Here is a 27,777-nt window from a genome sequence, read left to right on the forward strand (position 1 = left end):
GAGGAGCAACAAGACCTAAGGCCTGGCGCCTCCCTCTCCCTCCCGTGACACATCTCCCTCCTCCCGCAGCGCTTAGCGAAGCCCTGTTGGAATCCCGCTACTTCCACCACGCCGTCGTGCTGCTGGATCTCCATCAACCTCTCCTTCCCCCTTGCTGGATCAAGAAGGAGGAGACGTCGCTGCTCCGTACGTGTGTTGAACGCGGAGGTGCCGTCCGTTCGGCGCTAGGATCATCGGTGATTTGAATCACGACGAGTACGACTCCATCAACCCCGTTCACTTGAACGCTTCCGCTTAGCGATCTACAAGGGTATGTAGATGCACTCTCCTTCCCCTCGTTGCTGGTCTCTCCATAGATAGATCTTGGTGACACGTAGGAAAATTTTGAATTTCTGCTACGTTCCCCAACAACTTAAACCTTGCAAGCAATGCAACTAATGAGTTAGTTGCGAGATGATGTATTACAGAACGAGTAAAGAGACTTGCTGGTAACGAGATTGAACTAGGTATTGGATACCAACAATCGAATCTCGGGCAAGTAACATACCGATGACAAAGGGAACAACGTATGTTGTTATGCGGTCTGACCGATAAAGATCTTTTTAGAATATGTAGGAGCCAATATGGGCATCCAGGTCCCGCTATTGGTTATTGACCGGAGACATGTCTCGGTCATGTCTACATTGTTCTCGAACCCATAGGGTCTGCACGCTTAAGGTTTCAATGACAGTTATTATGAGTTTATACGTTTTGATGTACCGAAGGTTGTTCGGAGTCCCGGATGTGATCACGGACATGACGAGGAGTCTCGAAATGGTCGAGACATAAAGATTGATATATTGGACGGCTATATTCGGACACCAGAAGTGTTCCGGATGATTTCAGAGAAAACCAGAAAGCCGGAGGGTTACCGGAACCCCCCCGGGAGAAGTAATGGGCCATATGGGCCTTAGTGGAGAGAGAGAGGGGCAGCCAAAGGTGGGCTGCGTGCCTCCTCCCCCCCTGGTCCGAATTGGACTAGGAGAGGGGGGGCGGCGCCCCCCTTTCCTTCTCCCTCCCCACTTCTTTCCCCCTCCTAGTAGGAGTCCTACTCCTACTAGGAGGAGGACTCCTCCTTGGCGCGCCATAGGGGCCGGCCGGCCTCCTCCTCTCTTGAACCTTTATATACGGAGGCAGGGGCACCCCAGAAAGACACAAGTTGATCCATGTGATCATATTCTTAGTCGTGTGCGGCGCCCCCTGCCACCATAGTCCTCGATAATATTGTAGCGGTGCTTAGGCGAAGCCCTGCGACAGTAGTACATCAAGATCGTCACCACGCCGTCGTGCTGACGGAACTCTTCCCCGACACTTTGCTGGATCGGAGTCCGGGGATCGTCATCGAGCTGAACGTGTGCTAAAACTCGGAGGTGCCGTAGTTTCGGTGCTTGATCGGTCGGGCCGTGAAGACGTACGACTACATCAACCGCGTTGTCATAACGCTTCCGCTGTCGATCTACAAGGGTACTTAGATCACACTCTCCCCTCTCGTTGCTATGCATCACCATAATCTTGCATGTGCGTAGGAAAATTTTGAAATTACTACGTTCCCCAAAAGTGGCATCCGAGCCTAGGTTTTATGTGTTGATGTTATATGCACGAGTAGAACACAAGTGAGTTGTGGGCGATATAAGTCATACTGCTTACCAGCATGTCATACTTTGGTTCGGCGGTATTGTTGGACGAAGCGGCCCGGACCGACATTACGCGTACGCTTACGCGAGACCGGTTCTCCCGACGTGCTTTGCACATAGGTGGCTTGCGGGTGACAGTTTCTCCAACTTTAGTTGAACCGAGTGTGGCTACGCCCGGTCCTTGCGAAGGTTAAAACAGCACCAACTTGACAAACTATCGTTGTAGTTCTGATACGTGGGTAAGATTGGTTCTTGCTTAAGCCCGTAGCAGCCATGTAAAACTTGCAACAACAAAGTAGAGGACGTCTAACTTGTTTTTGCAGGGCATGTTGTGATGTGATATGGTCAAGACATGATGCTGATTTTATTGTATGAGATGATCATGTTTTGTAACCGAGTTATCAGCAACTGGCAGGAGCCATATGGTTGTCGCTTTATTGTATGCAATGCAATCACGCAGTAATGCTTTACTTTATCACTAAACGGTAGCGATAGTCGTGGAAGCATAAGATTGGCGAGACGACAATGATGCTACGATGGAGATCAAGGTGTCGCGCCGGTGACGATGGTGATCATGACGGTGCTTCGGAGATGGAGATCACAGGCACAAGATGATGATGGCCATATCATATAACTTATATTGATTGCATGTGATGTTTATCTTTTATGCATCTTATCTTGCTTTGATTGACGGTAGCATTATAAGATGATCTCTCACTAAAATTATCAAGAAGTGTTCTCCCTGAGTATGCACCGTTGCGAAAGTTCTTCGTGCTGAGACACCACGTGATGATCGGGTGTGATAGGCTCTATGTTCAAATACAACGGGTGCAAAACAGTTGCACACGCGGAATACTCAGGTTATACTTGACGAGCCAAGCATATACAGATATGGCCTCGGAACACAGAGACCGAAAGGTCGAGTGTGAATCATATAGTAGATATGATCAACATAGTGATGTTCATCAATGAAACTACTCCATCTCACGTGATGATCGGACATGGTTTAGTTGATTTGGATCACGTGATCACTTGGAGGATTAGAGGGATGTCTATCTAAGTGGGAGTTCTTAGGTAATTTGATTAATTGAACTTAAATTTATCATGAACTTAGTACCTGATAGTATCTTGCTTATGTATGTTTGATTGTAGATAGATGGCCCGTGCTGTTGTTCCGTTGAATTTTAATGCGTTCCTTGAGAAAGCAAAGTTGAAAGATGATGGTAGCAATTACACGGACTGAGTCCGTAACTTGAGGATTATCCTCATTGCTGCACAGAAGAATTACGTCCTGGAAGCACCGCTGGGTGCCAGGCCTGCTGCTGGAGCAACACCAGATGTTATGAACGTCTGGTGGAGCAAAGCTGATGACTACTCGATAGTTCAGTGTACCATGCTTTACGGCTTAGAATCGGGACTTCAACGACGTTTTGAACGTCATGGATCATATGAGATGTTCCAGGAGTTGAAGTTGATATTTCAAGCAAATGCCCGAATTGAGAGATATGAAGTCTCCAATAAGTTCTATAGCTGCAAGATGGAGGAGAACAGTTCTGTCAGTGAGCATATACTCAAAATGTTTGGGTATAATAATCACTTGATTCAGATGGGAGTTAATCTTCCATATGATTGCGTTATTGACAGAATTCTCCAATCACTGCCACCAAGCTACAAGAGCTTCGTGATGAACTATAATATGCAAGGGATGAACAAGACTATTCCCGAGCTCTTCGCAATGCTGAAAGGTGCGGAGGTAGAAATCAAAAAGGAGCATCAAGTGTTGATGGTCAACAAGACCACTAGTTTCAAGAAAAAGGGCAAAGGGAAGAAGAAGGGGAACTTCAGGAAAAACGGCAAGCAAGTTGCTGCTCAAGAGAAGAAACCCAAGTCTGGACCTAAGCCTGAAACTGAGTGCTTCTACTGCAAGCAGACTGGTCACTGGAAGCGGAACTGCCCCAAGTATTTGGCGGATAAGAAGGATGGCAAGGTGAACAAAGGTATATGTGATATACATGTTATTGATGTGTACCTTACTAATGCTTGCAGTAGCACCTGGGTATTTGATACTGGTTCTGTTGCTAATATTTGCAACTCGAAACAGGGACTACGGATTAAGCGAAGATTGGCTAAGGACGAGGTGACGATGCGCGTGGGAAACGGTTCCAAAGTCGATGTGATCGCGGTCGGCACGCTACCTCTACATCTAACTTCGGGATTAGTATTAGACCTAAATAATTGTTATTTGGTGCCAGCGTTGAGCATGAACATTATATCTGGATCTTGTTTAATGAGAGACGGTTATTCATTTAAATCAGAGAATAATGGTTGTTCTATTTATATGAGTAATATCTTTTATGGTCATGCACCCTTGAAGAGTGGTCTATTCTTATTGAATCTCGATAGTAGTGATACACATATTCATAATGTTGAAGCCAAAAGATGCAAAGTTGATAATGATGGTGCAACTTATTTGTGGCATTGCCGTTTAGGTCATATCGGTGTAAAGCGCATGAAGAAACTCCATACTGATGGACTTTTGGAGCCACTTGATTATGAATCACTTGGTACTTGCGAACCGTGCCTCATGGGCAAGATGACTAAAACACTGTTCTCCGGTACAATGGAGAGAGCAACAGATTTTTTGGAAATCATACATACAGATGTATGTGGTCCAATGAATATTGAGGGTCGTGGCGGATATCGTTATTTTCTCACCTTCACAGATGACTTAAGCAGATATGGGTATATCTACTTAATGAAACATAAGTCTGAAACATTTGAAAAGTTCAAAGAATTTCAGAGTGAAGTTGAAAATCATCGTAACAAGAAAATAAAGTTTCTATGATCTGATCGTGGAGGAGAATATTTGAGTTACGAGTTTGGTGTACATTTGAAGCAATGCGGAATAGTTTCGCAACTCACGCCACCCGGAACACCATAGCGTAATGGTGTGTCCGAACGTCGTAATCGTACTTTACTAGATATGGTGCGATCTATGATGTCTCTTACTGATTTACCGCTATCGTTTTGGGGTTATGCTTTAGAGACGGCCGCATTCATGTTAAATAGGGCACCATCGAAATCCGTTGAGACGACACCTTATGAACTATGGTTTGGCAAAAAAGCAAAGTTGTAGTTTTTGAAAGTTTGGGGCTGCGATGCTTATGTGAAAAAGTTTCAACCTGATAAGCTTGAACCCAAATCGGAGAAATGTGTCTTCATAGGATATCCAAAGGAAACTATTGGATACACCTTCTATCACAGATCCGAAGGCAAGACTTTTGTTGCTAAATTCGGAAACTTTCTGGAGAAGGAGTTTCTCTCGAAAGATGTGAGTGGGAGGAAAGTAGAACTTGTTGGGGAACGTAGCATAAATTCAAAAATTTCCTACGTGTCACCAAGATCAATCTATGGAGTCATCTAGCAACGAGGGAGGAGTGGATCTACATACCCTTGTAGATCGCACGCGGAAGCGTTCAAGAGAACGGGGTTGATGGAGTCGTACTCGTCGTGATCCAAATCACCGATGATCCTAGCGCCGAACGGACGGCACCTCCGCGTTCAACACACGTACGGAACGGAGACGTCTCCCATGCCTTGATCCAGCAAGGAGGAGGGAGAGGTTGATGGAGATCCAGCAGCACGACGGCGTGGTGGAAGTAGCAGGATTCCAACAGGGCTTCGCTAAGCGCTGCGGGAGGAGGAAGATGTGTCACGGGAGGGAGAGGGAGGCGCCAGGGCTCAGGTTGGTTTGCTCCTCCTTTTTCCCCACTATATATAGGGCCAAGGGAGAGGGGGAGGCGCAGCCCTTGCCCCTTCCTCCAAGGAAGGGTGCGGCCAAGGGTGGGGAGGAGTCCATCCTCCCCAAGGCACCTCGGAGGTGCTTTCCCCTTTTAGGACTCTCCCCTTTTTCTCTTCTCTTGGCGCATGGGCCTCTTGGGGCTGGTGCCCTTGGCCCATATAGGCCAAGGCACACCCCCTACAGCCCATGTGGCCCCTCGGGGCAGGTGGACCCACCCGGTGGACCCCCCGGGACCCTTCCGGTGGTCCCGGTACAATACCGATGACCCCGAAACTTGTCCCGATGGCCGAAATAGCACTTCCTATATATAATTCTTTACCTCCGGACCATTCCGGAACTCATCGTGACGTCCGGGATCTCATCCGGGACTCCGAACAACATTCGGGTTACCGCATACTAATATCTCTACAACCCTAGCGTCACCGAACCTTAAGTGTGTAGACCCTACGGGTTCGGGAGACATGCAGACATGACCGAGACGTTCTCCGGTCAATAACCAAAAGCGGGATCTGGATACCCATGTTGGATCCCACATGTTCCACGATGATCTCATCGGATGAACCACGATGTCAAGGACTTAATCAATCCCGTATACAATTCCCTTTGTCTATCGGTATGTTACTTGCCCGAGATTTGATCGTCGGTATCCAATACCTAGTTCAATCTCGTTACCGGCAAGTCTCTTTACTCGTTCTGTAACACATCATCCCGTGATCAACTCCTTGGTCACATTGCGCATATGATGATGTCCTACCGAGTGGGCCCAGAGATACCTCTCCGTCACACGGAGTGACAAATCCCAGTCTCAATTCGTGCCAACCCAACAGACACTTTCGGAGATACCTATAGTGCACCTTTATAGCCACCCAGTTACGTTGTGACTTTTGGCACACCCAAAGCACTCCTACGGTATCCGGGAGTTGCACAATCTCATGGTCTAAGGAAATGATACTTGACATTAGAAAAGCTTTAGCATACGAACTACATGATCTTGTGCTAGGCTTAGGATTGGGTCTTTGTCCATCACATCATTCTCCTAATGATGTGATCCCGTTATCAATGACATCCAATGTCCATGGTCAGGAAACCGTAACCATCTATTGATCAACGAGCTAGTCAACTAGAGGCTTACTAGGGACATGGTGTTGTCTATGTATCCACACATGTATCTGAGTTTCCTATCAATACAATTATAGCATGGATAATAAACGATTATCATGAACAAGGAAATATAATAATAACTAATTTATTATTGCCTCTAGGGCATATTTCCAACAGTCTCCCACTTGCACTAGAGTCAATAATCTAGTTCACATCGCCATGTGATTAACACTCACATGTCACATCGCCATGTGACTAACACCCAAAGAGTTCTGGGTTTGATGATGTTGCTTGTGAGAGAGGTTTTAGTCAACGGGTCTGAACCTTTCAGATCCGTGTGTGCTTCACAAATCTCTATGTCATCTCCTAGATGTAGCTACCATGTTTTACTTGGAGCTATTCCAAATAACTGTTCTACTTGGAGCTATTCTAAATTGTTGCTCCATTATATGTATCCGGTATCTCTCTACTCAGAGCTATCCGGATAGGTGTTAAGCTTGCATCGGCGTAACCCTTTACGACGAACTCTTTTACCACTTCCATAATCGAAAAAATTCCTTAGTCCACTAGTTACTAAGGATAACTTTGACCACTGTCCTGTGATCCGTTCTTGGATCACTCTTGTACCCCTTGACTGACTCATGGCAAGGCACACTTCAGGTGCGGCACACAGCATAGCATACTGTAGAGCCTATGTCTTAAGCATAGGGGACGACCTTCGTCCTTTCTCTCTATTCTGCCGTGGTCGAGCTTTAAGTCTTAACTTCATACCTTACAACTCAGGCAAGAACTCCTTCTTTGACTGATCCATCTTGAACAACTTCAAGATCATGTCAAGGTATGTGCTCATTTGAAAGTACCATTAAGCGTTTTGATCTATCCTTATAGATCTTGATGCTCAATGCTCAAGTAGCTTAATCCAGGTTTTTCCATTGAAAACACTTTCCAAATAACCCTATATGCTTTCCAGAAATTCTACGTCATTTCCGATCAACAATATGTTAAAACATATACTCATCAGAAATTCTATAGTGCTCCCACTCACTTCTTTGGAAATACAAGTTTCTCATAAACTTTGTGTACACCCAAAATCTTTGATCATCATCAAAGCATACATTCCAACTCCGAGATGCTTACTCCAGTCCTTAGAGGGATTGCTGGAGCTTTGCATCCTCATTAGCATCTTTTCAGGATTGACAAAACCTTTCGGTTGTATCACATACAACCTTTCCTCAAGAAAATTGTCGAGGAAACAATGTTTTGACATCCTATCTGCAAGATTTCATAAATAATGCAGTGACTGCTAATATAATTCCAACAGACTCTTAGCATTGCTACGAGTGAGAAAGTCTCATCGTAGTCAACTCCTTGAACTTGTCGGAAAACATCTTAACGACAAGTCGAGCTTTCTTAATGGTGATACTTACCATCATTGTCCGTCTACCTTTTAAAATCCATCTGCACTCAACAGCCTTACGACCATCAAGTAGTTCTTCCAAAGTCTACACTTTGTTTTCATACATGGATCCTCTCTCGGATTATATGGCCTCAAGCCATTTATCGGAATCCAGGCCCACCATCGCTTCTCCATAGCTCGTAGGTTCATTGTTGTCTAGCAACATGACTTCCAAGACAGGATTATGTACCACTTTGAAGTAGTACGCATCCTAGTCATCCTACGAGGTTTGATAGTGACTTGATCTGAAGTTTCATGATCACCATCATAAGCTTCCACTTCAATTGGTGTAGGTGCCACAGGAACAACTTCCTGTGCCCTGCCACACACTAGTTGAAGAGACGGTTCAATAACCTCATCAAGTCTCCACCATCCTCCCACTCAATTCTTTCGAGAGAAACTTTTCCTCGAGAAAGGACCCGATTTTAGAAACAATCCCATATTGCTTTTGGATCTGAGATAGGAGGTATGCCCAACTGTTTTGGGTGTCCTATGAAGATGCATTTATCCACTTTGGGTTCGAGCTTATCAACCTGAAACTTTTTTCACATAAGCGTCGCAGCCCCAAACTTTTAAGAAATGACAGCTTAGGTTTCTCTAAACCATAGTTCATACGGTGTCATCTCATCGGAATTACGTGGTGCCCTATTTAAAGTGAATGTGGTTGTCTCTAATGCCTAACCCAAAAACTATTGTGGTAATTTGATAAGAGACATCATGGTATGCATCATATCCAATAGGGTGCAGTTATGATGTTCGGACACACCATCACACTATGGTGTTCCAGGCTGTATCGGTTGTGAAACAATTTCCACAATGTCTTAATTCTGTGCCAAATTCGTAATTCAGATATTCATCTCTATGATCATATCATAGATATTTTATCCTCTTGTCATGACGATCTTTCAACTTCACACTGAAATTACTTGAACCTTTCAATAATTCAGACTCGTGATTCATCAAGTAAATGTACTCAACATCTACTCAAATCATCTGTGAAGAAAGAACATAACGATATCCACTACATGCCTCAGCACTCATTGGACTGCACACATCAAAATGTATTACTTCCAACAAGTTGCTTTCTAGTTCCATTTTACTGAAAACGAGGCTTTCAGTCATCTTGCCCATGTGGTATGATTTGCATGTCTCAAGTGATTCAAAATCAAGCGAGTACAAAACGGTCCATTTGCATGGAGTTTCTTCATGCATATATACCAATAGAAATGGTTCGCATGTCCCAAACTTTTCAAAAATGAGTGAGCCCAAAGATCCATCAACATGGAGCTTCCTCATGCGTTTTATACCGATATGACTTACGTGGCAGTGCCACAAGTAGGTGGTACCATCATTACTATCTTTTGGCATGAACATGTGTATCACTACGATCAAGATTCAATAAACCATTCATTTTAGGTGTAAGACCATTGAAGGTATTATTCAAATAAACAGAGTAACCATTATTCTCCTTAAATGAATAACCGTATTGCGATAGACATAATCCAATCATGTCTATGCTCAACGCAAACACCAATCTCGATGGTAGAGGGAGCGTGCGATGCTTGATCATATCAACATTGAGAACACTTCCAACACATATCGTCAGCTCACCTTTAGCTAGTCTCCGTTTATTCCGTAGCTTTTATTTCGAGTTACTAACACTTAGCAACCGAACCGGTATCTAATACCCTGGTGCTACTAGGAGTACTAGTAAAGTACACATTAACATAATGTATATCCAATATACTTCTATCGACAGCCTTCTCATCTACCAAGTATCTAGGGTAATTCTGCTCCAGTGGTTGTTCCCCTTATTACAGAAGCACTTAGTCTCGGGTTTGGGTTCAACCTTGGGTTTCTTCACTAGAGCAGCAGCTGAATTGTCGTTTCATGAAGTATCCTTTCTTGCCCTTTCCCTTTTTGATTTCTACTTTCGTGGTGTCAAACATCGCGAATATCTCAAGGATCATTATATATGTCCCCGATATATTATAGTTCATCACGAAGCTCTAGCAGCTTGGTGGTAATGACTTCGGAGAAACATCACTATCTTATCTGGGAGATTAACTCCCACTCGATTCAAGCGATTGTTGTACTCAGACAATCTGAGCACAAGCTCAACAATTGAGCTTTTCTCCCTTAGTTTGCAGGTTAAGAAAATCGTCGGAGGTCTTATACCTCTTGACGTGGGCACGAGCCTGAAATCCCAATTTCAGCCCTCGAAACATCTCACATGTTTCGCGACGTAAAAACCGTCTTCGGTGCCTCAACTCTAAACCATTTAATTGAACTATCACGTAGTTATCAAAACGTGTATGTCAGATGTTCGCAACATCCACAGACAACGTTCGAGGTTCAGCACACTGAGCGGTGCATTAAGGACATAAGCCTTCTATGAAGCAATGAGGATAATCCTCGGTTTACGGACCTAGTCCGCATAATTGCTACTATCAACTTTCAACTAAATTTTCTCTAGGAACATATCTAAACAGTAGAACTGAAGCGCGAGCTACGACATAATTTGCAAAGATCTTTTGACTATGTTCAGGATAATTAAGTTCATCTTATGAACTCCCACTCAGATAGACATCCCTCTAGTCATCTAAGTGATTACATGATCCGAGTCAACTAGGCCGTGTCCGATCATCACGTGAGACGGACTAGTCAACCTCGGTGAACATCTTCATGTTGATCGTATCTTCTATACGACTCATGCTCGACCTTTCGGTCTTCTGTGTTCCGAGGCCATGTCTGTACATGCTAGGCTCGTCAAGTCAACCTAAGTGTTTGCATGTGTAAATCTGTCTTACACCCGTTGTATGTGAACGTCTGAATAAAACACCCGATCATCACGTGGTGTTTCGAAACAGCGAACTGTCGCAACGGTGCACAGTTAGGGGGAACACTTCTTGAAATTGTTGTAAGGGATCATCTTATTTACTACCGTCGTTCTAAGCAAATAAGATGTATAAACATGATAAACATCACATGCAATCAAATAATAGTGACATGATATGGCCAATATCATATAGCTCCTTTGATCTCCATCTTAGGGCTCCATGATCATCTTGTCACCGGCATGACACCATGATCTCCATCATCATGATCTCCATCATCGTGTCTCCATGAAGTTGTCACGTCATCTATTACTTCTACTACTACGGCCAACGGTTAGCAATAAAGTAAAGTAATTACATGACGTTTATGTTGACATGCAGGTCATAAATAAATAAAGACAACTCCTATGGCTCCTGCCGGTTGCCATATTCATCGACATGCAAGTCGTGATTCCTATTACAAGAACATGATCAATCTCATACATCACATATATCATTCATCACATCCATTTGTCCATATCACATCACATAGCATACCCTGCAAAAACAAGTTAGACGTCCTCTAATTGTTGTTTGCATGTTTTACGTGGCTGCTATGGGTTTCTAGCAAGAACGTTTCTTACTTACGCAAAACCACAACGTGATATGCCAATTGCTATTTACCCTTCATAAGGACCCTTTTCGTCGGATCCGATCCGACTAAAGTAGGAGAGACAGACACCCGCTAGCCACCTGATGCAACTAGTGCATGTCAGTCGGTGGAACCTGTCTCACGTAAGAGTACGTGTAAGGTCGGTCTGGGCCGCTTCATCCCACGATGCCGCCGAATCAAGATAAGACTAGTAACGGCAAGCATATTGAACAAAATCAACGCCCACAACTACTTTGTGTTCTACTCGTGCATAGAATCTACGCAATAGACCTAGCTCATGATGCCACTGTTGGGGAACGTAGCATAAATTCAAAAATTTCCTACGTGTCACCAAGATCAATCTATGGAGTCATCTAGCAATGAGGGAGGAGTGGATCTACATACCCTTGTAGATCGCGCGCGGAAGCGTTCAAGAGAACGGGGTTGATGGAGTCGTACTCGTCGTGATCCAAATCACCGATGATCCTAGCGCCGAACGGACGGCACCTCCGCGTTCAACACACGTACGGAACGGAGACGTCTCCCATGCCTTGATCCAGCAAGGAGGAGGGAGAGGTTGATGGAGATCCAGCAGCACGACGGCGTGGTGGAAGTAGCGGGATTCCAACAGGGCTTCGCTAAGCGCTGCGGGAGGAGGAAGATGTGTCACGGGAGGGAGAGGGAGGCGCCAGGGCTCAGGTTGGTTTGCTCCTCCTTTTTCCCCACTATATATAGGGCCAAGGGAGAGGGGGAGGCGCAGCCCTTGCCCCTTCCTCCAAGGAAGGGTGCGGCCAAGGGTGGGGAGGAGTCCATCCTCCCCAAGGCACCTCGGAGGTGCTTTCCCCTTTTAGGACTCTCCCCTTTTTCTCTTCTCTTGGCGCATGGGCCTCTTGGGGCTGGTGCCCTTGGCCCATATAGGCCAAGGCACACCCCCTACAGCCCATGTGGCCCCCCGGGGCAGGTGGACCCACCCGGTGGACCCCCCGGGACCCTTCTGGTGGTCCCGGTACAATACCGATGACCCCGAAACTTGTCCCGATGGCCGAAATAGCACTTCCTATATATAATTCTTTACCTCCGGACCATTCCGGAACTCCTCGTGACGTCCGGGATCTCATCCGGGACTCCGAACAACATTCGGGTTACCGCATACTAATATCTCTACAACCCTAGCGTCACCGAACCTTAAGTGTGTAGACCCTACGGGTTCGGGAGACATGCAGACATGACCGAGACGTTCTCCGGTCAATAACCAACAGCGGGATCTGGATACCCATGTTGGCTCCCACATGTTCCACGATGATCTCATCGGATGAACCACGATGTCAAGGACTAATCAATCCCGTATACAATTCCCTTTGTCTATCGGTATGTTACTTGCCCGAGATTCGATCGTCGGTATCCAATACCTAGTTCAATCTCGTTACCGACAAGTCTCTTTACTCGTTCTGTAACACATCATCCCGTGATCAACTCCTTGGTCACATTGCGCATATGATGATGTCCTACCGAGTGGGCCCAGAGATACCTCTCCGTCACACGGAGTGACAAATCCCAGTCTCGATTCGTGCCAACCCAACAGACACTTTCGGAGATACCTGTAGTGCACCTTTATAGTCACCCAGTTACGTTGTGACGTTTGATACACCCAAAGCATTCCTACGGTACCCGGGAGTTGCACAATCTCATGGTCTAAGGAAATGATACTTGACATTAGAAAAGCTATAGCATACGAACTACACGATCTAGTGCTATGCTTAGGATTGGGTCTTGTCCATCACATCATTCTCCTAATGATGTGATCCCGTTATCAATGACATCCAATGTCCATGGTCAGGAAACCGTAACCATCTATTGATCAACGAGCTAGTCAACTAGAGGCTTACTAGGGACATGGTGTTGTCTATGTATCCACACATGTATTTGAGTTTCCTATCAATACAATTATAGCATGGATAATAAACGATTATCATGAACAAGGAAATATAATAATAACTAATTTATTATTGCCTCTAGGGCATATTTCCAACAATGCTTATGTGAAAAAGTTTCAACCTGATAAGCTCGAACCCAAATCGGAGAAATGTGTCTTCATAGGATATCCAAAGGAAACTATTGGATACACCTTCTATCACAGATCCGAAGGCAAGACTTTTGTTGCTAAATTCAGAAACTTTCTGGAGAAGGAGTTTCTCTCGAAAGATGTGAGTGGGAGGAAAGTAGAACTTGATGAGGTAACTGTACCTGCTCCCTTATTGGAAAGTAGTACATCACAGAAAATTGTTTCTGCGACACCTACACCAATTAGTGAGGAAGCTAATGATAATGATCATGAAACTTTAGGACAAGATACTACTGAACCTCGTAGATCAACCAGAGTGAGATCTGCGCCAGAGTGGTACGGTAATCCTATTCTGGAAATCATGCTGCTAGCTCATGATGAACCTACGAACTATGAAGAAGCGATGGTGAGCCCAGATTCCGCAAAATGACTTGAAGCCATGAAATCTGAGATGGGATCCATGTATGAGAACAAAGTATGGACTTTGGTTGACTTGCCCGATGATCGGCAAGCAATTGAGAATAAATGGATTTTCAAGAAAAAGACTGACGCTGACGGTAATATTACTGTCTACAAAGCTCGACTTGTCGCAAAAGGTTTTCGACAAGTTCAAGGGGTTGACTACGATGAGACCTTCTCACCCGTAGCGATGCTTAAGTCTGTCCGAATCATGTTAGCAATTGCCGCATTTTATGATTATGAAATTTGGCAGATGGATGTCAAAACTGCATTCCTGAATGGATTTCTGGAAGAAGAGTTGTATATGATGCAACCGGAAGGTTTTGTCGATCCAAAGGGAGCTAACAAAGTGTGCAAGCTCCAGCGATCCATTTATGGACTGGTGCAAGCCTCTCGGAGTTGGAATAAACGCTTTGATAGTGTGATCAAAGCATTTGGTTTTATACAGACTTTCGGAGAAGCCTGTATTTACAAGAAAGTGAGTGGGAGCTCTGTAGCATTTCTGATATTATATGTAGATGACATATTACTGATTGGAAATGATGTAGAATTTCTGGATAGCATAAAGGGATACTTGAATAAGAGTTTTTCAATGAAAGACCTGGGTGAAGCTGCTTACATATTAGGCATAAAGATCTATAGAGATAGATCAAGACGCTTAATTGGACTTTCACAAAGCACATAGCTTGACAAGATTTTGAAGAAGTTCAAAATGGATCAAGCAAAGAAAGGGTTCTTGCCTATGTTACAAGGTGTGAAGTTGAGTCAGACTCAATGCCCGACCACTGCAGAAGATAGAGAGAAAATGAAAGATGATCCCTATGCTTCAGCCATAGGCTCTATCATGTATGCAATGCTGTGTACCAGACCTGATGTGTGCCTTGCTATAAGTTTAGCAGGGAGGTACCAAAGTAATCCAGGAGTGGATCACTGGACAGCGGTCAAGAACATCCTGAAATACCTGAAAAGGACTAAGGATATGTTTCTCGTATATGGAGGTGACAAAGAGCTCATTGTAAACGGTTACGTTGATGCAAGCTTTGACACTGATCCGGACGATTCTAAATCCCAAACCGGATACGTGTTTTCATTAAACGGTGGAGCTGTCAGTTGGTGCAGTTCAAAACAAAGCGTCGTGGCGGGATGAAGGAGCAAGCTATGTGAAGCAGAGTACATAGCTGCTTCGGAAGCAGCAAATGAAGGAGTCTGGATGAAGGAGTTCATATCCGATCTTGGTGTCATACCTAGTGCATCGGGTCCAATGAAAATATTTTGTGACAATACTGGTGCAATTGCCTTGGCAAAGGAATCCAGATTTCACAAGAGAACCAAGCACATCAAGAGACGCTTCAATTCCATCTGGGATCTAGTCCAGGTGGGAGACATAGAGATTTGCAAGATACATACGGAGCTGAATGTAGCAGACCCGTTGACTAAGCCTCTTCCACTAGCAAAACATGATCAGCACCAAAGCTCCATGGGTGTTAGAATCATTACTGTGTAATCTAGATTATTGACTCTAGTGCAAGTGGGAGACTGAAGGAAATATGCCCTAGAGGCAATAATAAAGTTATTATTTATTTCCTTATATCATGATAAAATTTTATTATTCATGCTAGAATTGTATTAACCGGAAACATAATACATGTGTGAATATATAGACGAACAGAGTGTCACTAGTATGCCTCTACTTGACTAGCTCGTTAATCAAAGATGGTTATGTTTCCTAACCATTGACAAAGAGTTGTCATTTGATTAAACGGGATCACATCATTAGTTGAATGATCTGATTGACATGACCCATTCCATTAGCTTAGCATCCGATCGTTTAGTATGTTGCTATTGCTTTCTTCTTGACTTATACATGTTCCTATGACTATGAGATTATGTAACTCCCGTGTGCCGGAGGAACACTTTGTGTGCTACCAAACGTCACAACGTAACTGGGTGATTATAAAGGTACTCTACAGGTGTCTCCAAAGGTACATGTTGGGTTGACGTATTTCGAGATTAGGATTTGTCACTCCGATCGTCGGAGAGGTATCTCTAGGCCCTCTCGGTAATGCACATCACTTAAGCCTTGCAAGCAATGCAACTAATGAGTTAGTTGCGAGATGATGTATTACATAACGAGTAAAGAGACTTGCTGGTAACGAGATTGAACTAGGTATTGGATACCGACGATCGAATCTCGGGCAAGTAACATCCGATGACAAAGGGAACAACGTATGTTGTTATGCGGTCTGACCGATAAAGATCTTCGTAGAATATGTAGGAGCCAATATGGGCATCCAGGTCCCGCTATTGGTTATTGACCGGAGACATGTCTCGGTCTTGTCTACATTGTTCTCGAACCCGTAGGGTCCGCACGCTTAAGGTTTCGATGACAATTATTATGAGTTTATACGTTTTGATGTACCGAAGGTTGTTCGGAGTCCCGGATGTGATCACGGACATGACGAGGAGTCTCGAAATGGTCGAGACATAAAGATTGATATATTGGACGGCTATATTCGGACACCAGAAGTGTTCCGGGTGATTTCGGAGAAAACCGGAAAGCCGGAGGGTTACCGGAACCCCCCCGGGAGAAGTAATGGGCCATATGGGCCTTAGTGGAGAGAGAGAGGGGCAGCCAAAGGTGGGCTGCGCGCCTCCTCCCCCTGGTCCGAATTGGACTAGGAGAGGGGGGCGGCACACCCCTTTCCTTCTCCCTCCCCACTTCTTTCCTCCTCCTAGTAGGAGTCCTACTCCTACTAGGAGGAGGACTCCTCCTTGGCGCGCCATAGGGGCCGGCCGGCCTCCTCCTCTCTTGAACCTTTATATACGGAGGCAGGGGCACCCTAGAAAGACACAAGTTGATCCACGTGATCATATTCTTAGCCGTGTGCGGCGCCCCCTGCCACCATAGTCCTCGATAATATTGTAGCGGTGCTTAGGCGAAGCCCTGCGACAGTAGTACATCAAGATCGTCACCACGCCGTCGTGCTGACGAAACTCTTCCCCGACACTTTGCTGGATCAGAGTTCGGGGATCGTCATCGAGCTGAACGTGTGCTAAAACTCGGAGGTGCCGTAGTTTCGGTGCTTGATCGGTCGGGCCGTGAAGATGTATGACTACATCAACCGCGTTGTCATAACGCTTCCGCTGTCGATCTACAAGGGTACGTAGATCACACTCTCCCCTCTCGTTGCTATGCATCACCATAATCTTGCGTGTGCGTAGGAAAATTTTGAAATTACTACGTTCCCCAACAGCGGCATAATGAGGAGATTGTCACAGGCCAAGACAACATTGCTAGAGTAGTCGACGCCCACTTTGCTCGCACGTTTGGCTCGCCCCAACAGCGGACTCATGCGCTGGACTTGGACCAGTTAAACCTCCCAACCCGGGACATGCCAAACCTGGAGACACCTTTCTTGCCGGAAGAAGTGGAGAAGATCATCAAGTCCATGCCGTTGGACAAACCACCAGGCCCCGATGGTTTCACGGGCAGGTTCTACGCCACTTGTTGGCAGATCATCAAGGAGGATTTCATGCGTGCCTTGGACCAATTTTTCCGTGGAGTTATGCGAGGCTTGGCGGCCATCAACCGGGCAGTGGTAACACTTCTACCAAAGAAAGAGGGTGCAGTGGATCTTAAAGATTTCAGGCCAGTCAGTCTAGTTCATGGGGCCATCAAGATCTTTGACAAAATACTCGCAACAAGGCTTGCGGACGAGCTGCCGTTTTTAGTGGGAAATCATCAAAGTGCCTTTGTGCGGGGCCGCACTTTGCACGACAACTTCATGCTCGTTCAGTGCACAACAAGGAGATTACATGCTCTCAGAGACCCAACGGTTCTACTCAAACTTGATATATCCAAGGCCTTTGATACGGTGAAGTGGCCCTTCCTCCTGGAAGTAATGACGCGGCTGGGTTTTGGGAGAAGATGGACTGAGTGGATATGTGGACTGCTTGCCACCTCGACGACGAAGATTGCATTGAATGGTGTGTCAGGGGAGACGATTTACAATGCGTGTGGGCTAAGGCAAGGGGATCCGATTCCCCCCCCCCCCCCATGCTCTTCATCCTCTGCATGGAGCCACTGCAAGCCTTGTTCAGCAAAGCCACGGAGCAGGGCATCTTCGCCCCTCTGGCTAGTAATGGAGTGCACCAGCGGCTGCCCATGTTTGCCGACGACGTCATGCTGTTTTTCAAGCCCTCGGATCAGGAAATACGGGCTTGCAAAGAGATCCTGACACTATTTGGGGCTGCCTCGGGCCTGGTGGTTGATCTAGCTAAGAGCGCGGCACTACCCATCCGCTGCTCAACGGAGGAGTTGGAGGCAGTTTGCACCGCTTTGGCCTGCACAAGTGCATCTTTTCCGTGCAAGTATCTTGGCCTACCGCTCTCAATCAGAAAGGCCACCTTCGCGCAGTTCCAATACATGGTGGAGCAACTCGCTAACCACCTGCCCAACTGGAAGGCTGCTACCCTACCCAAAAGCGGACGGCTCATCCTCATCCTCTCAGTCCTATGCGCAATCCCCATACATGCAATGCTTGCCCTAAATATACCTCCGAAGACCCTCACCGCTCTGACGAAGATTTGTAGAGGTTTCCTCTGGTGTGGTAAGATGGAAGCGCAGGTTGGCAACAGTGTCGTGGCATGGGACTCGGTGTGCCGCCCTAGATGGGCCGGATGACTTGGCATACCAAACTTGAGGTGGTTGAACACCGCGATGATGGCCAGATGGCCATGGCTACAGCGTACCGATCATACAAGACCTTGGGCAGAATTCCAAATCGCAGTCCCGGCAGAATTAAGAGCACTCTTGCAAGCTGCGACTACAACTAAGGTGGGGCATGGAAACGACACGCTCTTTTGGCAGGAAAAGTGGATCGACGGTTACCGAATCCAGGACCTGGCACCCATGCTATACTTGAAGGTACCAAGACAAACGAGATCTACACGAACGGTCACATAGGCACTTGCAAACCACTCGTGGGCGGCGGACATTGGGCCAAAGCTTACGACTGACATGCTCCGTCAGTTCCTGGATATATGGCAGCGAGTGGAGGAGGTGGCCCTGCAGGAGGATGCGCAGGACAAGCTTCAATGGGCGTGGGAGAAGGACGACATGTTTTCGGCACGATCGGCATATGCGGCCAAGTTCGCGGGCCTTGAGGTTGCACCAACGGCGGAATTCACATGGAAGTCACGGGCGCCTCTGCAGCGTCGCTTCTTCGTTTGGCTAGCCATGAGGAATAGGTGTTGGACCTCTGACCGCCTTGCTCGGCGGGGACTCCCCCACCAAAGCTCATGTCCACTATGCGGCCAACATGAGGAGACCATCACCCACATCATGATAGGATGTGTCTTTGCAAGAGAGGTCAGGAGCAAGGTGTGCCTGGCCTTGGGACGACCAGACCGCGCTCCAACAGCGACGGAGTTGCTTCCGGAGTGGTGCATCAGGCAGGAGGAAATTGGACAACACCGGAAGCTGGCTAGGACAATCTGTATCTTGGTCCTATGGGAGCTGTGGACTCACCGTAATGCCGTGGTCTTCGACGGAGCGGCGCCATCCACACTTATGGTGCTCAAGAGCATTGGAAGCGAGGCCAGAGCATGGAAGCAGGCAGGATTACTACGAGGGGAAGTCGAAGCGTTCTTGGATGACCTTGCTTTGTAGGAGAGTAGTGAGTAGTCCCTAATAGCGAGCTAGGCAAGTGGGATGGCCGAGGGCTATCCGTAAATAACTTTGTAACATCAAGTGTGGAGGGTTTCTACCCTTTCTTTCTATAATATATGATACGCACACTCGTGCGTATTTGAGAAAAATGATTAGTTCGTTGTAACACATATGGTCATAGGAGCGATTGGCCAATCACATCACAGGAGCATTACCGATTCGAGTACCTATAGACTATAGTTTTGTCCCTTTTTTGCATAAAATAGTTTTGAGCTGTTAATGGAATGTACATCAGATGCGTGCTTTTGCACGTACACCTACTAGTACCTCAAGATTCATTAAAGCACATCTCACGTTGCACGTATAGCCTACTAGTAGCTCAAGATTCAATAAAGCATATCTCACGTAACTAGTATGACTCATCAGAATTGTTCACTGCTTTTGTGAGGTCAAGAGACTTCAAGCTTCTGTTACGTGCCATTTGGAGTGTACGCCCAGCTGATCGAATGTGTTGGAATACACCCGCTCCTCACGTATCGCGTGGCTGACTGCAAGACCGCTTCCTCAGGCTGCCCAACGGCCACCTGCATTACGTGGGTAGTTATCCCTAGAGTTTAGGCACTATCAGCTCTTGCCGTTGCCTCCACGATCCACTGCTCTCTGTCTCTCATTGTAATGTCTATATGTACTCCTGAAACAATGAATACAAGCAGTGTGTGAGATAGTATAACTCAACTTGGTTTCAGACGCTAGCACCTCCGGTCCTCCTTTCCCCCAAAGCTTCCGCTATGCATCGCCTCCTCCGCCGCACACGCTTAGCGGACTACGACGCGCCAGCCTCCGCTTCGATCGCCGCCGTCCCATCGCCACCGCCACGCCTACCGCGGTTGCCTCCTCCCAGGCCACGCCACGGCCCCGACTGCATCTACGACCTGCCGCGCCCACCTCAGCGATCTGGGCAAGGCGCCTGTTCCTGAAGGCGCTGTGGCGTCGTCTTCCTCCTCCTCGGCACCCGTGGGCGTTCTTCGTACTGCCGGGAGCGTCTCTGCCCCGCGCCTCGCACTGGGTGCCCAGGGCAGGGCCCTCGTTCCCCACCCCGGGCCTGGCACCTCCGACGCCGGCCCCTCCTCGTCCACCGGCCTTCCTCCCTCGATCGCACACTACTTCACCACCAAGCTCCAACTCGAGTCTGGTAACTACTCCCGCTGGCGTCAACTTTTCTACCTCATTGCATGCAAGTACGAGGTTCAGCACCACCTCGACGTCGCCGCCGAGCCGCTCGGCCAGAGTGTCGTGTGGCGCAACGACGATCTGTCCACGGTGTTGTGGCTGCACGGCATCGTCGCCGAAGACCTCATGGACGCCGTGGCGTCCCTCGACAGCACCACCCACGACATCTGGATGCAGCTCCACGTCCTCTTCATGGACAACCAGCCGGGGCGTGCCGTCATCCTCGGTGCCGAGTTCCGGAACTTCGTTCAAGGGGATCTCTCCATCACGGAATATGGTCGGCGCCTCAAATCCCTTGCCGACGCGCTCGAGAACGTGGGCGAACGCATCACCGACCAGTCGCTCACCCTGCAGCTCATCCGCGGCCTCAACCGCCGCTTCCAGGTCATGGCGACCCTCCTGCCCATGCAGTTGTCCTTTCCCCGCGCCTGCTCATGGAGGAGATCGCCTCAAACGAGCGCGCTCGCCTCGACGGTCGTCCAGAGGCCACCGCCACCGCCCTCACCATCGGCCAGGGGGCCGGCTCCTCCTCCGACCGTGGCTCCGTCGACTGGGGCAAAGGCCCTGTCACCGTGCCCGCTGGTGATTGCGGCTCCACCGATCGGGACAGGCCCGTGCTTGGCCGTGGGCGCGGCCGTGGCCGCGGCCACGGTGCCCCGCCTGCTGCTGGTGGGTCCTCGTCCGGACATGGCGCACCCTCTCCAGGCTCCGTCGCGCCGCCGCCGACTGGCTACTTCGCCCCGTACGGTGCACTCATCCTCGGGCTGTCTCCACCTCGGGCCCCCGGGCCGCACCAAACGTTGCGGGGGTCCTAGGCCCGCGTCCTCCGCCACCACATCAGGCCTACCCCGTGGCCGCCGCCTCTCCGTCCGATGGTCCGACCTGGGAGCAGTACAACCAGCTGTACGCCGCGCTCCGGAACCTCTCCGTCCACCAGCAGCAGGCCGGCGGCGCTACGGACTGGATCCTCGACACAGGCGCCACGTCGCACGTCGCAGGTACGGCGAGCACTCTCACCTCGTATCATTCCCCGTCTATGCGTCATTCCTCTGGCATTCTCGTCCGCGATGGTTCTAACCTCCCTGTTACTGCTGTCAGCTCCACCTCTCTCTCAAATTTCTCTCTTAAGGACGTGCTCATCTCCCTTGCTATTATACGCAATTTAATTTCCGTTCGTCGTTTTACTCAAGATAATTTCTGTTCTATAGAATTTGATCCCTTCGGTTTTTTCGTGAAGGACCTAGCAACGGGGAGCATAATCATGAGGTCCAAGAGCCATGGGGATCTTTATCCCTTCTTCTCCAACTCCGGCATCCAAGCAGCTCTTTTCGTCATCAGCAATGGCCTATGGCATCTTCGTTTAAGCCACGCCAGCAATAAAACCGTGTCTTCCTTAGCTAGTGATTTCCTTCCAAACTGTAATAATGACTTGCCTACAACTGTTGTATGCGCATCATGAAAACTAGGCAAGCAGCCCCGGCTGCCCTTTCCCAATTCTGTATCAAAAACCAGTGCGCCCTTTAGCTAGTACACTGTGATTTGTGGACTTCGCCTGTTCCTAGCTTTTCTGGTTTTCAATATTACCTCGTGATACTTGACGGCTACTCTCATTATTCATGGACGTTTCCCTTACGTAACAAATCTGATACTGCTGACACGGTTCATCGCTTCTTCACCTATGTTCTTACGCAGTTCCACGTAGTCATCCAATGCATGCAGTGCGACAACGGCGGCGAATTTCTCACCTCCTCCTTGCGCTCTCTCTTCTCCAGCCACGGCTCCTCTTTCCGCCTCTCGTGCCCTCACACCTTGCCGCAAAACGGGAAAGCCGAGAGACTCATCCAAACCACCAATGATATCCTCCGTGTGCTTCTCATTCACGCGCACCTCCCGCCTCCGTTCTGGGTCGAAGCTCTCCACACCGCTACCTACGTCCTCAACTGGCGTCCCTCTTCGACCATCAACTAATCCACTCCTCACTTTCTTCTCCTTGGACACCACCCAACATATGATCACATGCGTGTCTTTGGCTGCCTCTGTTTTCCCAATACCATCGCCACCAGCCCACATAAACTCGCCCCTCGATCTACCCGGTGTGTCTTCCTTGGCTACCTGCTGGAACAGAAAGGCTACCGCTGCCTAGACTTAAACACCCGCAATGTAATCATAAGTCGTCATGTTATGTTTGATGAGACCTGCTTTCCCTACCTTCCAGCCGTCTCCACACGATCTCCACCCCTTTCTGTTGCCACAGAAAATCCCGGCGCCCCTATCCACCCTGAGCCGCATATCTCGTACCGGTCCTATCCAGTATCTTCCCCGGGATCCGCGCCATCCTCAGCTCCAGTAACCCCTCCTGCTGGCCCGCCACCAAATCTCCCCGCCAGCCCCTCCCCGAGACACGCGTCGCCCCCACCTACAGAGCCCACGCCCCCGTTCACTCCCTGTGTGCCACCTCCTCGGGACCATGCCCCACACAACGACATCGCCCCAGGGTCCCCCCGCACGTCCCCATCCCACACGCCTGCTCCCCCTGACAGCTCCCATGCAGCCATACCGCCCGTGCCACCTGTCCCGCGGCTCCCCCCTCGTGCCATACAGATCACGCCCCCTGCTAATGCACATCGCATGCAAACTCGAGGGAAATCTGGTTTTGCTCAACCAAAAGTTCTTCACGTTGTTGCTCCCAGTATTAGTCCGATTCCTTCCTCCTATCGCGTCGCACTTAAGGATCCGAACTGGTACACCGCCATGCTAGAGGAAAATAATGCACTGATTCGGAATGAAACTTGGTGTTTAGTGTCTCGTCCTGCAGGTGCGAACGTCGTCACGGGTAAGTGGATCTTCTGTCACAAGTTCCATCCAGATGGCATGCTCGCTCGGTACAAAGCGCGCTGGGTGCTTCGAGGGTTCACACAGCAAGCTGGCGTGGACTACGCTGAGACCTGTAGCCCCGTCGTCAAGTCGTCCACCATCCGGATGGTTCTGAGCCTCGCCACCGGCCGGTCATGGCCCATTCATCAGTTGGACGTCAAGATCGCCTTCCTCCACGGTCACCTCTCCGAGACGGTGTACAGTCACTAGCCGTCTGGCTTCGTTGATGCTGCCTCGCCATCGCATGTTTGCCGGCTGAACCGTCCACTGTACGATCTCAAGCAGGCGCCACGTGTGTGGTTCACGTGCTTCACCACCTACCTGCGGACGCTGGGCTTCGTGACGTCTCGGTCCGACTCGTCGCTCTTCGTGCTTCGGCGGGGTGACCAGCTGGCCTACCTACTATTATACGTCGACGACATCATCCTCACCGCCAGCTCCACCACTGTGCTCAACTCCTTCATCGAGGCTCTTCATCGCGAGTTTCCGATGACCGATCTAGGTGCCCTACACCACTTCCTCGGCGTCAACGTCACCATGACTGCGCGTGGGCTGTTCCTCTCCCAGGAGCAGTACGCCCTGGAGATCCTCGACCGAGCTGGCATGCTCAAGTGCAAGCCCATCTCCACTCCGGTCGACACGTTGGCCAAACTCTCCACCGACACCGGGCCACTCTTCCACGACCTGTCTCTCTACCGCAGTTTGGCTGGCGCTCTGCAGTACACCACACTGATGCGCCCGGACCTCTCCTATGCCGTTCAGCAGTGCTGCATGTTTATTATGCATGCGCCGCGTGACTGCCACTTCCAACTGGTGAAGCGCATCCTGCGGTACCTATGCAGCACGACGCATCTTGGGCTTCAGATCCATCCGCGACACCAACACCGACCTCGTGGCTTACTCCGATGCCGACTGGGCTGGCTGCCCCGACACTCGCAAGTCCATCTCGGGCTACTGCGTCTTCCTCGGCCCCAACCTGCTCAACTGGTCGTCGAAGCGCCAGAACACCGTCTCTCGGTCCAGTGCCGAGGCGGAATATCAGGCGGTCGCCAACGCCGTCGCTGAGTCAGTTTGGCTCCGCCAACTTCTCGGTGAGCTCCATCAGCTTCCGTCACGTGCCACGGTGGTCTACTGCGACAACATCAGCGCCACCTACATGGCGAGCAACCCGGTGCAGCACCAACTCACAAAGCACATTGAGATCGATCTCCACTTCGTGCGCGAGCGCGTTGCCCTCGGTGAGATACGCGTCCTCCATGTGCCCACGAGCTCGCAGTTCACCGATATCTTCACCAAGGGGCCACCGACGGGCGTCTTCCTCGACTTTCGGTCCAGTCTCAACATTGGCGAACCCCATGTTGTGACTCCGGGGGGGGGGGGGGGGGGGGTGGGTTTGGAATACGCCCACTCCTCACGTCTCGCGTGGCTGACTGCAAGACCGCTTCCTCAGGCTGCCGCCCAACGGCCACCTGTATTACGTGCGTAGTTATCCCTAGAGTTTAGGGCACTATCGGCTCTTGCTGTTGCATCCACGATCCACTGCTCTCTCTCTCTCTCTCATTGTAATCTGTCTATATGTACTCCTGAAGCAATGAATACAATCAGTGTGTGAGATAGCATAACTCAACTGAATGAGCATAGCAGTTATAAAATCTATAGCCACAAAAACCAAACTGTGTGGTGATTTCATGAGTGTGACATTACATGACTGTCAACAAAATGCAAAAGTCGTGAAAATAATCATGGTTACACTTTTTTTTGGGGTGGGGGGTAGGGTTCAAACGATACCATGGGCAAGACAAAGAACATAAAAAGTAAAGCCTAAGAAAATTGATTTTCTTTTATGAAAATCAGGTATACTTGAACAAGTTATCAATCTTAGAAAACCATATACTGGTTTAAATGAAAAGTACGGAGTTCATAGCAACTTATTTACCTGCAATATATATGAGAATGGTGTCCACCTGACCCGTGACATCATGGAGTGTTAGAATGCTAACATTTCATATGGCGTTCAACAGTGGCGACATCAAAGAAATGATCAAAGAAGCATCAAAACGAAGGACCAATCACCTTTTACTGGTTAGCGGACCAAGAACCGATAGAAGCAAAGGGGAACCATGATACATCGAACCTGAAAAACAAATCATTCAACAGGCTGGACCATCCCTTACAAGTTCAAACTGTTAACACATCAACATTGCAAAGAGCAAAATATCACGGCTAGTTGCTAAGCTTGTAATGTAATCGCAAGAAGCATGTAGGTCTCTGATGCTAAGTAGGAGTCATATCATATTTCATTCATCAGGAGTTATCAGTAGTTCATTACAGAAGTTAACATGAAATAGCGCCTAGCAGTATTCAGTAGAAACCCAGTCAAGCATTTTAAAAATTGCTATGTAGTGCCTAGTAATACCACCACCCACCGGACTATCCTAGCCTCAAAATTAGTAGTTCTGATGCAAATGTGAAGTGCTAAAATTTTAATATCGAATCAGGATTCACTAAGACAGAAATAAAGCATTGGGTTGAACTCTTCTTTGGGCAAAGCGAGCAAAGAGGGGAGGTGCGTAACATACCGGAATAGGGTGACATGGACGCCTGCTTCGGCCAGTATCCTTCTGCCACTGCAACATAGGCAGGAGGCAACGAGATGTCCAATTACGGCAAAACAGAAAAGGTTTGGGGTTTGGAGGGGAAGGACTGAGAGCAAGGAGGTGTGCTTACGGCGGCGAAGGGATGTGAGGGGGGTGGAGACCTCCGGGCGGGAGGCAAGGTGAAGGTCTCCACCGAAGAGCACCAGAATGAGGCGGAACCCGATAGCAGCAGCAGCCATCGACCAGTAGTGTCGGATCGCCATTGCCACTGATCAGTGGCGGACTAAAATGCACTGATACGGATACGTGTTTCAGTATTGGGCCGATGTGGATATGTAAATTCGGCATTTTGGAAAAGTGCCAATAAGGGAATACATTTTGCTATTTTTTAATTCACAAAAAAAGTATAGAAGCTAGGAACAGCAGATTACCTTCGTGTTTGCTCTCCAGTGGATGTCGAAGCAGCTCCAAGCCCCTCCAGTTGACAATGTTGATGCCCTGTTCCAACTCCAAAGTTCCAAAGGGGTAGAATTAGACTTTTAGTAAGTGTAAAACGGATATGGAGCATCAAATCAAATCATTAGTTAGCCGTACATTTATCATGGCATAACACAAAAGGTGGAACCTGAAGATCAATCAGCTAACATGCAAAAGGAGAAAGAATCACTTCAAATGGTAATATTTTAGGTCTGACTGCTAAAATCAACAACACAGCATGGCAGTACCAATATATTCCCAATCATGCGGTGGTAATGTATTCGTATACGTTTTGTGAGGTGCACTTAGAGAAGATAATGTTTGCTCTTTTATAAGTAGTATAGATTTTAGGAAACGAGGCAGTGTGTTGTGCGTTATTTGTTGGGCTTCATCTTCCTCCGGCCCATCTCCTAAGCTCATGCCCCTCCCATTTCTTTTTACTCTGCATTTAAGGTTTATTTAAATATCCATCCTTCCCTAAAAAAATCCATCCCAATGGAACCATATTCTCCTAGACTCAATTTTGGTGATTTTTTCCCTCACATATTTAAATAAAAAACATATAAATAATCTTGTTGTGGTTTTGAACTGACATGTCAATTTTTGGACGGTTTTGACCGATGTTTAGGATGTTGACTTCCTCTCTCTTTTCCCCAAGCCTCTCCCGTGTTGTGTACGCGGAGAACGCTGGTCACTGTACAGGTCATACCATTACCGGCAACGTAGTCATTCCCAAAGGGGTCATCTATTAATCGTATAGGCTATTTCGACTTGAATTATGTGAGTGACAAGGTTGATAGTAAGTCAACTTCGAGTACTTGCCAATTCATAGGTAGATCAATTGTTTCTTGTTCTTCCAAGAAATGGAACTCGGCTCCCTGTAGCCAAGTTGAATACATCTCTATGA

The 27,777-nt window shown here is 48.1% G+C and overlaps 1 pseudogene; it reads right to left on the reverse strand.

Annotated features, from left to right (window-relative positions):
• LOC125554971 (uncharacterized) overlaps positions 1-26,656 on the reverse strand; it is a 39,114-nt pseudogene extending 12,458 nt beyond the window's left edge.
• Positions 26,657-27,777: the final 1,121 nt, after the last annotated feature.

This window comes from Triticum urartu, chromosome 4A (genome assembly GCF_056163025.1).
Source record: "Triticum urartu cultivar PI428250 chromosome 4A, HENAU_Tu73, whole genome shotgun sequence".
NCBI lineage: Eukaryota > Viridiplantae > Streptophyta > Magnoliopsida > Poales > Poaceae > Triticum > Triticum urartu.